Source organism: Saccoglossus kowalevskii, chromosome 12, assembly GCF_978046115.1.
Source record: "Saccoglossus kowalevskii chromosome 12, keSacKowa6.1, whole genome shotgun sequence".
NCBI classification, from domain to species: Eukaryota; Metazoa; Hemichordata; class Enteropneusta; family Harrimaniidae; genus Saccoglossus; species Saccoglossus kowalevskii.
Window position 1 is genome coordinate 17790376 of NC_140652.1, and position 18635 is coordinate 17809010.

The 18635-nt window shown below is 36.1% G+C and overlaps 1 pseudogene; it reads right to left on the reverse strand.

The window, feature by feature from the left end:
• Positions 1–5039: 5039 nt before the first annotated feature.
• Positions 5040–18241, reverse strand: LOC146735585 (tyrosine-protein phosphatase 10D-like; annotated as a pseudogene).
• Positions 18242–18635: the final 394 nt, after the last annotated feature.

Here is an 18635-nt window from a genome sequence, read left to right on the forward strand (position 1 = left end):
TTAGATAAAAAACAAATAGACATGTTTGAAGATTACATAACTTGTAAACATCTAATAGTCCAAGTTTTTTAAACAAAGGGGCAGTGTGAGCATGAATGTCGGAGAATGTGATGAGACGTACAGCTTTTTTCTGGAGGCGCAAAATTGGCTCAAGGAAAGACGAGTATGTGTTTCCCCAAATCTCTAAACAGTAAGAAATGTGGGGGAAGTATTAAGGAATTATACAGAAGAAGAGGAATTGATCTTGGAACATAATGCCGAATCTGTGAGATAATACCCACTTTCCTAGAGATTAATTCAGTTAGTAAATATATATGAGGTTTCCACGTTAAATCGCAGTCAATTTTCACGCCTAAATACTGTGTGGAACGAACGCCCTCCATTGGTGACCCATTAATGATCAAACTGACCTCTGCAGTAACTGTTTATTGTGGTGACTTTATAGTCATGTAGGTTGTTTTCTGTTAAAAGTTAGTTGGTTAGCATTAGCATCTCTGGAATTTATAATATCATTGATATAAACTAGAAATAAAATAGGGCCTAAAATCGATCCTTGTGTAACTCCACACTTTATTTCGTTGAAAGAAGATAGTGTGTTATCAATATTAACTGACTGATATGATAATAGATGTGGTGGTAGCAGACGTTCTGTTGCAAGACACAAGTATGCATATTGTAATTGAGAAGAATCCAAATATTATTGGGCTGAGGGCAAAGAAATGAAACAATGATGCAATGTGAACTTTCTATATTTGGAATAATTAATTGTGAAACTGCAGTGGACGAAACACATTCAACGTGAATCAATACTTTACTGGCGCGATGTTGTCTAGAAAACGTTGTACCGAGATTTGAAAAACTTATATATAGTTATGTACACTACTATTCCTATATGCCTCGAGTGTATGTTCTTCTCCGACTGTCTTCCCAGGTTGATAACTATCGAAGCAGCTCAATCTTATCCGGGAAAGACGGAAATTAACTTAAAATTTGCGCTCGAATAAGAGAGAGGTGAACACGTCGGAATTCGACACTCGAATGTTCTGGTAAGGAAAGATGACATTGGCCGCTGAGTGCAGTTTGCGTAGTTTGAGTGATATTGGATTTACGGCAAGGATAAACACTCATGAATATACACGTCGGTTCTGCATTCAACTGCTGTTTTATCATGGCGCGTTCTTGTTGAGTGTAACTTTCCACTCACTACGTGCAAACAACATTAACGCTTTAAGTGCCCACGTATGAAAGGTTTATTACTATCATCACTTATTTAAAAAAACATGATCGATACCGGTGGCGTCACTCGTGCACCGTGAAGCAATAATCACAATATACGTCACATGTTTTGTAGTCAAAACTTTTTACGATTGGAAGTATATTTTGAAGAACTAAACTACCAAGTTATAACCGAGTCTTACATTTTTACATTTTTGTGTGTGTTAAGATTGGTGTAAACTTTCAAATGTGTATAAGCGTATAGACAATTATTTGGTATAGTGTATTCGAAAAAAAGCTACACCGGAAACGAATGTGTGTGTACGTAATAGAATGGCGTTACATAGAGATGAAGTACGTACGATACTACCAGATTATATTATATTGCAGTGCTGAAGAGAAAAATTATATATGTGGCGCTTACTAATATTCTGCATTATAATGAGATAATATTACATATGTCGACGATATTTCATCATCCGCGTTAGTAAAATAGATATTTAAAAAATACACTGTATTATATATAAATATATGTGTGAATTTAATTACTAAGACGTTGAAAAAATTACAACTTTGTACTTTCAGGAGGAAGTGTTGCTCGGTTCTATTGGAGGTACTATGGGACTGTATTGTGGATTCTCCTTTATAACTATTGTGGAATTCCTACAACTATTTATCGAACTTTATTTATCGATTCCATTATGCAAAGTATGTTAGACATCAACATCTTTGAATCATGGGTTTAAACCACACATACACGTATACATTATGTACATGTGTTAACGCAATGATTTTAATGTGCGAAAATAATAGAAGGGATTTTTACGAATCAATATTTCAGTCACAAGAATTTGTAAACGGTGTATAGCTACAGTATAAAATGGGATGTATTTGGGTAAAGTCGACTCAAGATTTGTTGTAAGGATGGAAAGTGTGATATATAACAACCTAATATATGTGTCATATATGAAAATATTCAAGTGAAAAATGGTTATATATTCATTGTCTCGCAAATATTCACATTAGTTACTGAATGGATGGTTCGTAGACATGCCACTCCGTGTTCACTGTGATGTATTGTCTAAGTTTACATAAATGTACATAAATATACCAAATAAGTTATATGAAATTCAACACCGGTTTCATCTGATAATTTAATCATAAACAAAAAAGAATAGTTATTCGAAGGAAACACTAATAAGTAGCTAAACTGCATGGACACTATTATCCAAGAAATCCATCAATGAGTTTATGACGATTCATTTTCTGAAGCTTGATTCTGATAAGACAGATCAAGCTAATCTGCTTTTAGTTCGATATATGGAAAATACCACCCCCCACCCCACCCCCCAAAAAATGCTACAAAAGATTTCTCAACTGATTCTGGTAGGATTCAGTGTACTTTTTAACATACTAAAAGTTTACCAAAGTAGGACCCCCGGAAAAGTTTTTTTTTTCAAGATGGCGTCCAAGATGGCCGCCGACACAGCTGAATGATCATAACTCTGTAGCTATCAACTCAAATTTGATGATCGTGGTGTCTATCCCTAGGTTTTCGGGGACATAGAACACATTAAAATCATAAACAATGTTGTTGGCTTATTATATAACACACAAATCCAAAATGTCGTCAGAAATGGCTGCCAACACTTCCAAATGGCCGCAAGTTCATAAGTATTTACTCGAATTGTATAATCTTGATGTCCATCCCCAGAAACACATTAGGATCATTAACAATGAAAGTGGGTAAATATTTAACTAGTAAGTCCAATATGGTGTCGAATATGGCACTTCTGTGTGACAAGTGTTTCAGTCTAATGTGATTAAACTTGTGTTAGATTTATCCCTGTTTTCTGGGTGGCCAAGAAACACATTCTAAACTGGAAATTGGGCAAGTTAAGGTTTTTGCTGGAGTGGCTTTCCATATTTTCAGTGTTATCATCAGTTGAGAAACGTTTTGTACCAATGTTTTAATGGTTGAGGGCGCATTTTACATATATTGACCTGACGAATATGTATTGGATCTAACTGAATAACAAATTCTCATCTTTCTCTTTTTCAGATACTTGATTCCACAATGAGTGCCAGCACATCCAGTCAAGCTTTTTGTCCAATCTGCAAGGACGAGATCGAGGATACCAGTGATAACTGGGTTGCAATTCAGTGGAAGATGGCGAAGGGAATAAATTAAGCCAGTGTAAAGCGGAAGAACGATATTGTAGTTGAAGCTGGTACTAAAGTGCATAAAAACTGTCAACGTTACATAAATGATAAATACATTAAAAGCCATGTTGCAAAGAAAAGTAGTTGTTCTGTGGCATTGAAGAGAATCACAAGACAATCAAGTGAAGGTTTTGACAGTGAAAGGGATTGCATATTTTGTATGATGCACAATTGAGTTGGACAAGGGGAAATTAAACTGGGAGGTCTGTGAATCCGGTACAGATGATCGGGGATTTACTGTAAAGGGTCGGCAATTTACACACTGTACTTTTGATGCAATACGCAGCCTCTTTGCGATGTAAAGCAAATAAACATTGTCCATCTAATAAATACTTTCAATAGATGAACTAATCGAACTTATTCATACACACTATATACCGGATAGTAGTGACAATTAGGTTTCATCTTAAAAGGCAGTGAAAAGAAAGGTATGTTATTGATAAATATTCAAAATTTGGTAGCATGCTGCCCTCTATGTGTTATCAGTGTCCATGCTGTGTACATTCGTTTGCATCGTGCGGGCCAAACCTATAAATAACAGGGAATACATTCGAGTAATAAAATAGTTTTCCATTTGATAGTGAGCATTGGTGTGCTGTATAATGGCTGGATATAATGTGAAGCTTGACTGCATTGCAATTTTAAGCAAGGGCTGGCTTGGTGTATTGGTACATTTTATCAGAATAAATTGAGCATCGAAACATTGCGGCTTCCCATGAGGAGTTGTTTTGTTCCCAATAATTAGTTTTCACTGGGAGAGTGCTCGCTTACACAAGATACAATGCTTTTATGCAGGCAAGTACTTGTATTTATAATTTTCAGTCAGGTCCCATTTTATAATGTTTGTAATGTGATTGTATAAACAATTGTATACTGTAAAACATGCAACATGGTTCAAAATTATGTGCGTGCTATTATCGTACAACATAACGATTAATTGATGCATTAACAAATATATCACTAGATATGAATATCCATGTTTGTTACAATTCAATACAAATATTAAGCATTAAATACATTGTTCTTAAATATGTGATATTAACTTTAATCATACTAGAAACAAAATAGTATTGGTAGGTTTGTTCAGTTACATAAGAGTCAAACTGACAATATTAACAACTTGACTGTTTTACCACTAACGATAGCCGAGATGCAAATATTCCTTTTCAATTCACTTCTCCGTATTTCATAAACTTTCGCTGCTACTTAGCGATTTAATCAATTCGTGATTAGTTCATCATCGTATCGTATCAATTGTAGTTGTCAATCGTCTGGCATTGTTTGATAAGCTGTTCAAATGCCGTGATTACGTTATTATATTTTATTTTATTCAAGTAAAAAAATTGATACATTGTGTCCTAAGTTTATATAATTAAAGGTAAATTAATTATAACTCTACGGATGTGCTTAATATAAAAAGACACTTTTCAATGTACCGATAACAACTACGACACAACCTTGTGTATGAGCACTCACTCACTCACTAAATTTGCTGGCAGCATATATAATCGGCACACGATAGTTTACATATTTACAAATGGGCTCGACATTATTCAAGAACCACATTACGATATAGTGGAAGGTAGTATAATGTATATTGCTCACAGCGATGGGGACAACAACCAATTACTATCGCTGACACGACCTTCTAGTACATCCAGTACAGCTTTGTGAATGAACACGTACTGAGCCTGTAAACAATAAGAAATTATTACTCTGATGTTGTACAATTGTTGGAACACTATGTTTACTGAAATGCCGGGGGTGACAAACGCCTATAAATGAATTGATCGCTCTTCAAATCTCACCTCTGTCTGCACCATGTAACATCTCTGCTGTCTCATCCTCGCTACTACACCAAATATCTCAATGAATTTATTCTCCTTCCTAGCAAGGTGTTAAAGGACGAAATCGAAAGCCACGAACGTACCAGAACGTCCAACACCAGCACTTGAAATAGAACATTAGAAGTGTTTCACAAACGCTACTGCACATGATAAAGAATGTGAGTAAGAATATTCGCTATAAAATTATTTACTTACCTAGTTAAGAAATTAGATTATGATCATTACATGGGCTCAGCTGCAATGAACGATGGTCGGACCAGCATTTCTCGGTGTCTGACCACGCACAGTACGAACGAATCTGAGTAATAAATCTGTTCTTCGTAGGGCACCGTGATCAGGCCAAGCAGTGAACTGGAAGTGTCGAAGTGACCTTACTTCACGTTTCTGTGAATACATACACCAACACTTATTATTTTAGTATATTGATTGTTTTTCCTACTTAATTGACCCTAATAATTGGGCCATTCGATTATATTGTCATCACTTAAGTCGATATTGTATCACATCCGTTAATATGCATATTGCAATTTCTCACCAGCTCTAAAGTAAAATCTCGTACAGTCCATTCTGGTAAAACAGATTCTGAAGCCATGGTAATCGTAATGTCTCCATATTCAGTCGGATCGGAATCAAATGGCCAATAATGATCACATCTCACCTGCAGATATATACCTAATCATGTTCATTATTTGTTATAAAAAATACAAAATTCACACGTGTACATAAATTACGGTGCATTTTGAATACCAACAAAGACATCAACTAGTAAGATGACGACGGGTATCATTCATGCTGTCTTCTCACCTTTCCTTTCTCAACACACCGGGTAATCATAACTATAGTCTGCGTATTCTGTTCCCAGACCATTCTCCAGAAATCGTCTTTTGTTGTCGGTAGAGGCCCTTGGGTTGCTATGTACTCTCTTGGTGAGGTATATCCCTATGCATACAAACATTACATACACTAGTGATGCGTTATTATTATCAGCATACGCAGTTTATATTTTTCTTTCGATATAAAGTTTTGGCTATTACAATACATACAAAGTTGTTTATTGCTGATGTAAATAATTCACCAACAAAGAAAAGTTTTAGAAACAACGTCCTTAACAAAAATAGTCCAAAACACGAAGAGGGCATGTTTTCCCACAGTGCAAATCCGAGAGTGTCTAGTGTTCTGAATTGGGCGAGTAAAACAGCAATGTAAAACCTTGATATGACAAGTTAATAATTGATTTTGTTGAACGTTTAAAAATTAACAAAACATTTTCAGACTAACGCACCGTGTTCACGATACGTTTCTATAACTGTATCAATGTTTTTTTTTTTCATATCACTCTAACAACACTGGTCATAATAGCGCGTGTTTAAGAACGTACTGAAATGTAATTTGCGTTAATGTAGGTTGATCCAATGTCTTCCTCGTCATCTTCGTCCATTTCTATCAGCTTAACTCTTGTGTGGTCATCTGATGGAAGAGTAAATATATTTAAAGTTGATTGACATCATATGAGCTGAGCGAGGTCGTATCTATGTGTCAAGCGGCGTGACAGTGTGTATATGCTTTCACGAGAAAGAATGCATTGAAAAGTTAATACTTACACGGAAATATATTTGTGTATCTGTTCTTCAGCCAATTTTCTGCACGTTCGCCAATCAATGACGAGTAGTTTTGCCAATCGAACGTAAATCCTGAAAAGTAATAAATGAGTGTATGGAAAAATACACACACCAATCAACATCTGACCATCATATTTCGAATAAATAAAAACAACAGTAACTGTATTTCGCCCGTTGATGGCGCATAAGAAATAAATGCTGCAAACTTACCTACTTAAATAGAAACTGTATCTACATTAGCAAGATAACTTCTCGTTACTGTACATCGACGTCGACAAATGTGGCTTTATTCATCAATGCATTTTGACTCAATTCTCGTTACGTGTTTTTTTATTTGGTGATAAAAAATGTGTATGGTAACGGTTCAAATTCGAATTGTGTATTTAAGGTAATAAACGAATTGGGTAAAATAAGACGGATTACTCACATCAAATTCTTCCTGAAATCGATACCCAGAATCAGCTGCCATTTGTCTATAATGCTCTGCGAACGCTTCAATTAGAACAGGTCTAATAAAAAAAAAAATTACTGAATTGTATTAGATTTATATGTTTTAACAACTGTTGATACAACCATTAAGCATGTTAAAGGAAAGTCAATGCTAACAACATAATACTCCTAGATGAAAGAGCTCGGCAAATGTAAGAACATGCAACTTACAATTACTTTTTATATCACTTTTCATTCTCTAGATATTCAACTTTTCATCAATTTATGTAGTCCTCTATCTAAATTGCATTCTCCTACATTCGTAGAGCTTTTTCTTGAGGGGTCATTATGTTATTTGGTTCCATGTTTCCTTTAAGCAGGGGAGTCATCACCTACGCATACGTCAGGTGGCCATAGCGTGTCATTGTTTACAAATAAACGTCTACTCATGAGCCTTTGCGTTCTTACCGTGTGTTGTTATCATCGCTTGGGACTCAATTCTCGCGCGTGCGCAGGTGTCGACCCACCCGCTTTAACGTAACGACACATTTTTATCGTTTACGTTATTACTTATTCAAAGAATATTTGACGATAATATATGTGTATTTAGGCAGTACACATCGCCGAAGACATACTGCACAATTCACCACATAAGTGGACAAAGCCGTGTTAGTATCATTTTCCTTAGTGTATAGTAACAAAAACAGTGCAGAAATACTCAAAATAGAAGTAAACATGATTTAGCTGTAACATCGCGTTCCGTACGTAAATGAGCACTGGAACTATCACCTAAATCATATAGGGTACGACGGACTGCAGTGTAAATTAAGATATGCCGTTTTTAAAATTTATTTCGTTGGTGTGAAATAGATAAGTTCGACGTCATCATAGTAAGCTTATTTGTGAAAATATCAATTGATGAATAGCACCGTATGGTTCAATACATTTGACAGGCTCAGCAAATTTTTGACGGCCGTGATGCTCGTTTGAGTGCAAGAGACAGTCTCACCTTGATAGTTTGTGTGATATAGGGTACGTATTATAAATCCTTCTCTGTGGTGTTTTTTCGGTGACAATAACTTTCTGAGTGGACGAACATGGTCGCAGATGCCGGAACAAATATATTGGCTCCTTTCGCTTAACAATCGCTTCTCTTTTTACGTGCGTATTGTTCGACTTTTGTATGTATTGCGAATCATCTACTGTTTGTATATAGCGGGTTGGTTGTGGTACAACTACTATTTTGTGGCTGCTTCCCGTGGAAATGGTTGATGGGTCGCGATTTACTATTTCTTCGTCACGAACGTAAATGCGGTTATCGGTTTTGTAATCACCATAATAAGTTGTCTCACTTTGTTCCGACGGCGATGGCGCTATTGCAAAGACAATGTCATCGCGTCTCTGGGGAGAGATGCTTTCCTGTGAAACGTACGTTTGTTGACCGCGCTCATTAACTTCTCCTTCATGCAAATATACACCATCTTCTCTGCTTATGTATCGAGAATCGTCCGCTGAATGTACGTAATGTGATGATGTCGAACGCTCAGATCTTGGGTTGTGCAAGTACACTCTATCCTCAAATTTCGGACGATTGTGATGAACGCTTTCCTCAGCTCTCACGTATGCCCGCCCGATTTGTAACACCGGCAGTATCTTCATAGACCCTTGTCATTTCTCTCGGTCTCGACGACGCTGTTGTGACTAACACATTCTCGTTTGTCAGACGGGTAACACCATTACACATTTGGTAAGACGGTTTGTCGCGCATATAAACAGGATTGTCATGCTGTTGTTTGTTTGTGTAATCTTGCGAAGTTTGTTGCGATTTTGCGCACCAGCTGCCGAATAGAGGACAAAAAGTAAATAAGTTTACAATATTAAGTTGGTTAAGGAGTGTTTTGCAAGTGTGACCCCCCCCCCCACCTGTGGCTAAATTGTGAAAAGGTCCAAATTCTTTTCAATTATTGCAGTTTGACTTCGTTGCAAATTGCGATGAATATACATTCCACATAAGAATGGTATTTATAGTGATTCTTTATTTAATGTGTAAGATACACACGAATACAATATTTTTTGTGATAAAATATTCATGATAAAAACTCACCATCTCCAGCAAACAATGACCATAAGAACAATTATACCAAGCGCCACAATACCAATAACCGCATACCCATACCACCATGGACAGTAAGCTTTCGAATAATAACAAAATAACCTGATATTTCTCATTCTAATATAAAGCCACTCACAAATGCATAAGGTACAAATACAATAAATATATGGATATTAAATATTTCAATCACATCTATAACTACGATAACAAATGTCCGTTTACAACATTGTGGAATTCTTTCGTTTTCATTCAGACAAATATAATATTCTTACCAAGGAAGATCAACTTGGTTAACTTTTCATACATGAGCTGTTGCACACACTATATAGTCATACTTAAAGACAAATAAACTGCAAAAATATAGAGAATATAGCGAAATGTCTTTTCTTGTAATATTTTTGTTTTTCGTTATGAATTATTCCTAATATATTTCTGAATTTTCTTGTCAAAATCTGTTGTTTTCCCCCAAAACGAAAGATTCACACAATGACGAAAATGAGTCATTATCGATGTGTACAGAACAAAATCTAGATTTCAATTTGTTAGAAGAATGTCTGTGTTCTATCTGTTATAGCATAGTCCAGCGTTGATATTATCAATAGTTTTCCGAAACAAACAGAAAGGTACATTGTGTAGTTAATTTATTCGCTATATAGATTACTCACCTGTCATCATTGGCATTGACCATTCAGTATCAGTGTATCGTCCATCATATATAAAAGCTCTTACCTTAACTTTGTAATAAATAAGTATTGCATACACAATGCACATTTTAATACATGATGTCGACCAATGCGAGATGTAGCTGCACCATAAAATCATATGTAATTCCAATAATATTGTCATCAAATCATTCGTTCTGTGAAAACCAATTGTTAACTATTCGCTATTTTGGACGATATTTTATGTAAGGATTTGGGTAGCTACGTCGCTGTGGGTGAAGATTTCAATTTCATTTGAATTTGCTGGAAGTTTGGACTAATTTTAAAACTCTACTAGACTGTTCTATGCCCTACCTAGGGCACTATTCTACAATGTAATGCATATCCACATAATTTCCATGCTACTTACATGTATTGTGTGAGTGGTTGTAATGGTCCTTTGCAGTATTTATCAGTATCCATGCTACAATCCTCGGATCCAATCACGTATACATCCGGCGAGGTGGTGCTGACCAGATCATTTTTCACAAACGGATTGAATTGTTCATTTGTCTGCCAGATTTGCCGTGGTGTTTGATCTTTGACCTCTCTCCAACCTTGTGGAACCCCTGGTGTCACTCTAGTCGTGACTAAGAAGAAGAAAATACGAACAAAAATGAGAACGGTTACAAAATTACATACTTGCCAGTTGAACAATAGTTATAAAACAATTCTATCTATTCTAGACACTTACAGATAGACTAAATCACATACATCTGAATTATTACAATAAACAAAACACAATAAGTACATGTCTGAACAAGGGCGTTAGGCAAAAGTGTCTGATCAGTGATACATTCTGTTTTGAAAGATTTAAATAAAATAATATTCGTATTAAATACATACACAAACTAGATACTGTGCCTTTATATCTATATTTAATTTCCTTACCGATTTGACACGTAATAGATAAATTGAAAAAGTCGTAATCAATAGCGGCGTGCATGAGTTGAAACAAATATTTAACAGCGCGGCCATCGATAAATGATAAATTCCGCTAAACTATAAAATAGACGGGATGTGACACATCACATTTCATTTTCGGACACACCACGTACCAGACTTCTCGTTCGTGAACATTATTTGTGGTGTTCGTAGCTGACGGCCCAGTGCCAAATAACCACATCATCATTATTTTAGTGTGAAATGGAACGTAATTTTTATGTGATGGTTTTGAAAGATTTTTATGAATACTGAAATAAAACAAATGTTTTATGTACATATTAAATACTTTGCTTGATCGAGCCTAATTTTTGTGTTATCGAACCAATACAAGAGTTCGAGTCAAAGCATATCACCACGGCAATGCTCGTAGTACTGTTTTATCATTTCTAGATTGTTACTAATAACTTATTCTATCCAAGAAGGGAAATTTTCATGTATTATTTCTAGTATTCTATTAACCCAGGCTCTTTTGTCTACCACCCTTGGTCTGAAGAATGGATATAGTATTTTCCGCTTCTTTGTTTCGTACGAAATGAACTAAACCCTAATATTCGCTCTCTATTAAAGTGATATATCCATACACGAAAAAATAATTATTATTTTGCAAAATAAAGTCAGTCAAAACACCCCAGAATACTTTATACTATACTGAGTTGAATTCTGTAATACCAAAAACTGCAAAATCAATGTATACACGTCATTTTCTGACGTTCGTTTGAAAATTATCACAATCGCTGATCTTGCTATATGAAAGTATGATCTTATCTTGCTGAAATGTACGTAATCTTGGGTATAACTGCATAAACTTGCATAAACTGTTTTATACCAAGTTAACAAACATGCATTATGAAACACCAATATCGCACCCAATCTGATCACAAATAACGTTGATTCTGAGGGGGCAGTTATTGTTACAAGCAGATATCATATGCGATACATTTTTAAATAAATAAATTGGGAATTTTAGTCAAATTTATGGAGCATCAGCAGACCATTTAGGTGTATGGTAATGTAATGTGATTAATATATTGGTAGAAAAACAATATTGTTGCAATGTCATAGTGAATTGATGACATTTATTAGTACTTAATGTATTTGGGATCACTTCAAAATGACATATTTAGCTTCCCATTGTATTTGAAATGCATGAAATGCACAAAGTATTACTCACTCCAGCACTCCAAAAGTAACGTACATTCAATTAGGGGTATTACGTATCATATGGCTAACTTAATTGAATCGGATTTTGATGCAACTTAGCCCAGTTTTTACCCCGATAATGAAATAACATATATAGAAAATTACTTTTCAAATACGAAATAACTTACTGGAAAACGCTTTTGTATTTCGGTATTGTGTTTGGATAGAAAGCGCTTTTGATACAAGATAATACAACTTACCACCGATCTCGGCAACCAGTATAGTGTATGTCACGATAGGTCCGTTGCTCTCATCGAAAAGATCATACCATAAATTCAATGTGATTGGTGTATGCGTGGAACTCTTGAACAATTGATGACGCAATGTGTGAGGACTGACACCATGTACAAGTGGTGGGTATACCGGCATTGTTAGACTATGTGGTGTCGATGATGTAGCATTACTTCGTCCTTGAATATTTTCAGCCTGGATCTATAGATATAGAATTTAAAAAAAAAAATCAAGGTTTAACTGATTTTTTTGTTTGCTCAAACATTATTATTCAGACCGATTTGCGTTCGATATATTTAGAATACATGCTTCCAGCCTTTGTTGTGTTATTAACCACTTGGAAAAGGCATTCGAGCTCGTTGGCCCATGTTAAAAAATAACCCGTGAAACGTAATCGACAATCATGGACGTATAAAGGTATTACGAATTTTACATTATTTATCTTACAACAATACGGCTAAGAACGGTGGGGTATTGACTTACTGAGAATGTATACGTATAGCCAGGTTTAAAACCGGTTGTTTTTTGATCCGTGTATACATCCTTGGAAGCGTCTGCAATTATTAATGTCGTGTCTGGGGAGTGAGTTATGGCATTCTAAAAGAAAAAAAACACTATTAACATAATATGTCAAATCGATCTACTGACAGTTAATATTGTTTTAACAATGATGTGTTAATTGCATTAGTACAGACGTGGGGCTAAACGTGTATTAATATTTCTTGTCCAGTACTCTTATATATTCGAACTATAAAATATATTGTCACTCCTTGTATAAAGTATGTTGCGGAGATTCAACAATAAGTCAATAATGGCATTAGGAAGTTTCTTTTTCAAAATTATATTACCTCAATTATTCCTAAAAACGTTACGATGTACGTTTCCAGAACACCATTAGGTTCCACAGGTGATCTGAGTGATACAACTACAGTGAAGGGATGCTGATAGGAAACCTCGAAGTTACGAACCGGACCAAGAACTGTTGTATAAATTATTTAACATACTATTGAGTAGTAATAGTTAGCATTGTAAAAAATGTATGAACACAGTGCGAGTAAGCAAAGTGTACGTAGAATAAATACATTTCAGCCCCGACTGGGATACATTGCCCTCCAAATTGTGAAGATTATTTCCATGACACCATCATTGTGGGAAAGTCAATGAGTGTTATTTACACGAAGCAATTATTTTGAATATATACTCATTGTCGCCAAATGTTCTCTGCTCAAACGTAGAAGCGAGACTTTTAAGATCGCCTTTGATTGAGCAAACAGTTATGAGATATTTTACAAATATTTGCAAGTTCGTGAACGTATATGTACTGCTATCTGATATCGTGTCAGTGAGAGTTCTTGCATCAACATCATCATATTCTCGAATGCTAACTTCATAGATCTCCGTTCCAGTTAGCCCTTCCGACCAAATCACGGTTATTTCTGTTCTGGTCACCTCAACCACACGGATTGGACCAGGTTCGTATGGTCCTACATGTGCATATGATAAGAAATATATCAACATAAGTTTATTGCCTAGTAGATTAACGTTAGTATCATGCACATCTATCACTAAGAGTGTTAGTTCCTCTAGATAGAAAATAATTCAGTTCACCTACGTGGGTTGACTAATACTAGTAAAATTATTTTGTTTGTCCGTCAATATACAGAATCATTTACTCCAGTGATTTAGAATTATTGATTCAATTTTGATTTTCATTGTGTTGAATTGTTAAATTATCACCTTACGTATATATTATTAATATAATTTGTTTTTTGACAATTGTATATCTTACTTAAATGCACTGCCATTGACGTAACTGGTGTACTTTGTAGACCTCCACTGTACGCCATGATAGTAAATGTATACGTTGGTTCATTCACCAAACCAACAATATCTTTGGACGTTTCTAATGGCGACGCCGATATCCAAGGCTCCGATGCCGTTGTGTACGGACTGTACGTGATGACGTACTCATCCACACCGCCTGTAGATGGTTGCCACGACACCCTTGCATATGTAGGACCAATGCCATCTAGGTCGACTGTGATACTATGTGGTGGTGTTGGAACTGGAAGTGAGCATATATCTTCTTTTATTAGATAATTGTCGATTATTGATGACAATTTGTATCTCAAAATCAACGAAGCTATGCATTCCAACCAATATTTTGTTGAGAATAAGTGTCTATGGTTTAAAACAGGGGAGTCGTCACCCGCGCATGAGTCAGATGGCCAAAGCGTGTCATTGTTTATAAACAAACGTCTACCCATGAGCCTTTGCGCTTTAAGCGTGTGTTGTTATCGTCGCTTGAGACTCAATTCCCGCGCATGCGCAGGTGATGACCCTCCCGCTTTAAGCTATTTTAAATCTACCTATTAGTCAGACCCCGTGAGTCGGATGAGCAGAATCCTGAATATTAAATTAAGGCGGGGGAGCCTTCACCTGCGCTTGCTTCAGATGGCCATAGCGTGTCATTGTTTACAAACAAGCGTCTTCCCGAGAGTCTTTGCGTTTTAAGCATGTGTTGTTTTCGCCGCTTGGGACTCAATTCCCGCGCGTGCGCAGGTGAGGACCCGCCCTCTTTAATTAGTTCAATAACATTAGTAGGTAGAAGCCTAGTCATAATTTCTGACAAAATTGGTCATAAATCGCATGACAATGTCATAGTTTAATATGTACAATCGTGAAGCTAATGTCCCATGGTACAGTAAAATAGCATTATTTTGTGTGTTACAGTTAAGCTTTTTGAGAAACGTGTCCTAATATTTCTTGAAAATTGCTATTTTTAGAACAATTCTATAGAACACAATGTTAAAGAAATATTGCATTTTTTAAAACTTTTTTAAAACCCTGATTTTTTAAATAATTCGGAACAACAAAATGTGCTCCATCATTAACAATATATGATTTTTTCAGCCTATGTCACCAGGCTAGATTTATTGCGTAATATCTCTGCCATAGAACCTGTGGTAAAAGTGTTATAATAGTGTCAAAATGGCGACTTTAATTTCTACTAAAATAGAACCATCAATTTATCGAAAAAAAAGGCTGGTGACCCCCAACATTTTTTAGGTAAATCTATTTTAAAATGAATAAATTCTGTGTTTTTTTTTTAATTTATGAGTAGGCTTCTACCTTAAATAACATCATATGCTACAAATATACATATATCTGATCTATACGAAACAAGATCACTCACTCGTTCGCTGTACAACAGTTGTAGGAACACTATTAATCACCCTGTCTCTAGCCAGCACAGCAGTTTTCAGATCAATGTCATACTCTGCCAGGTCTAAGATCTCTGAGAGTGTAAGCTAAATCAGTGTTGGCGACATCAAATTCGGCAACTCCATCATCACGTGGAGGATCTAAAGTAACTATATACCGGTCAATGTTCACACCAACTGGTTGCAACCAAGACAAATATATAGAGGTTGTATCATAGTCTGTGATTAGAACATCCCTTGGAGGTGGTGCCACTGTGGTCGAGAAATAATTGGAATCAATAATCAGATACATTTATACAATCATGCACGTTAAAAAGTGTATTTGGGACGGGTATACCGTTGCCTGCCTGTGTTGTATTTCACATTTCTTGAATCACCTGTAGAGCCAAGAAAATATTTCGATATTTTTTTCTACCATCAACCTTCATGCTTTATGATTAGAGGATCGGAACTTACTAGTGTACACGTTTGTTTGTCGAGCTTCACTGAGCAGTTGACCGGCAGTCGTTTTAATGGCGATGCTATACTCAGTGACGGGTGTCAGACCAGTAAGTGTGTATTCAGTTCCCGATACATAGGTCGGTGAGTTGTCGGGAATGTAAGTGATTTCATAGAGATCAGCAATACCAGCTGCTTCAGACCACGAGATATAAATTCGATTAACGGTGACGGAGGTGATGACGATCGGGCCGGGTCTTTCGGGTTCTATAAAAAACAATTAAAAAACATGGAGCTGTCAATAAGAGATCGTTTCTGAATCGTATTTACTAGAGTGTTATGTGAATTATTTTTTTTTCAGGATTTGTGCTGATTTGAATACAAATGTGCTTAATTTTTTAGATTCCAATGTCAATCGTTTTAACTTTTCACGTGATTGTTTTTATGAAAAGACATGGTTCTTAAGCATACAAGGAAATGTCTGTAACATCACATACATCTTTTTGGATTCATATGTATTTTTAACATGTCTAACGGTGGTATTCAATTAATGAACGATCAGAACATGTAGATATTTCGTTTACAGCGTTAAATACAAAAAATGAAGCAACACGACTACCACCGGCCTGTATTATGTACCTGCATAACGCATTTGTAGTTATTTATTAGTATGGCATATTTCTAGTTGATATCAGAGTGAAAGATTTTATTTTTAAATTCACATGTGTCACATATACTGAAATTAAGGTAGTGGATCCCATTCGCTCTCAAATATTAGTTATTTATTATTTTTTATGTACACATGTGTTGGCAAAGTTGCGAATTGTACATTACGTGAACAGATTGTTGATTGGCAAATCACAAATGAAACATAGAATAATACACAATTTGTTACGTTTAGGTTGGTTTTTATTTGGTGGGTACTGACCACACCAATATTTCTATAGCACGTATGTAGTGCCCGAGTACGCGTGACGACAAGAGCATGGGAGGCGGCACGAAATTTTGCATGAGGGAGGATGTTGGTTGCGTCTTCCCTACAAAATCAAGCTGAAACCCTTTGTGTCAAAAATTTGCCCATCAAAATGCAAAAAAATAGCGTGTCAGAGGGTCTTTATTTTAAGGGAGGCATTCACCAGGAACACCTCGTAAGGTCGCGCTTTCGGCGCAAGGTTGGTGAGCAGATCTTGCCCCGCCTCCACAATGCAAAATCGGTCGCGCATTTTTCTTCTGGGTTCAGGTTTCAATTACATACATGAGCCTATGAAAACTATTTTCTCTAAAAGTAGAAAATTATAAAAAGTAAAATCATTTACTAGTTTTCTGAGTCACTGAACCTACCGCATCTCCAGTAATTACACAGCCACTCGCGGTGTTCACCGTGATCACATATTCCTGACCAGGCGTTAGTTCAGAAAAGGTCTGCGATGTTTTTGTCAAAGCTACTGTTGTCGGAAGTACATGTTGCCCATCGGTGTTCTTGATATATGGTAATGCGAGAATTCACCACTAGGTTTCGTCCACTGAATTCGGATATTATCTTCAGTGACTTCACTACAACTTCAAATGATTGTGGGACATCAGCTGAGGCAACAAGTAAGATACAATTACTTACATTAATTGGTAAGTCAGTCATTCCAATCAGGTTGTCGTAATACGTGACGAAAGATTGTGGATAATAAAATTGAAACGTTCAAGTTCAAGCCAGATTATTTGCATTCTCTAACTGAATATGTAAAATGGCGTCATTAATATTTTGTTATTTTTGTCCGTAACTAAAGCTAAATATTTCGAGGTTGTTGTTTCTTTCATGCGTGATAGCTACGTCACACAAGCGCTTCGCCATGTTGGACGCAATAGAGAATTAATGTTTGTTTGTTTTTTTAAATTACAGAACAAAATTACCTGGAACACCCAGAGTTCTTGCTGTTACCTCCGCCGATTGAGTAAATGTTATATTTGTACTTTGACAGCTAATCCTGAACGTGTAAGCTGTTTCCGATTCCAGGTCCGTAATTACAATATCGGTCGTATCGGTGATCAACTGTGCCGTCATATCCGGAGACAAAATTAATATCCGATATTGATATTCGGCACTTCCGTCTGCTGGATCCCAGCGTAGTCGGATGCAGGTGGGGGTTTCGTCCGATGCTATGAGGTTCGCTACACTCTGATCACTCGCCTATTACAATCATACATATTATTGATGGCAAATATTTTGCATATATATAGGGTCGGGTAAACCTTCATAGCCGCCATGACGCGTTGTCCTCGATATGTGGTCGTACCATGTAACGTCACGTATGCAAATCTCATATATTAACATACAATTCAAATGCTTGCTATACTCTAAATGCTACTAATAAATAAAAGGAACATTGCGTACCCTTATACAGTTGCCAATAACAGCTACCTTGATGGTCCAGCCGGTTCACAGCAGCGATCTAGCT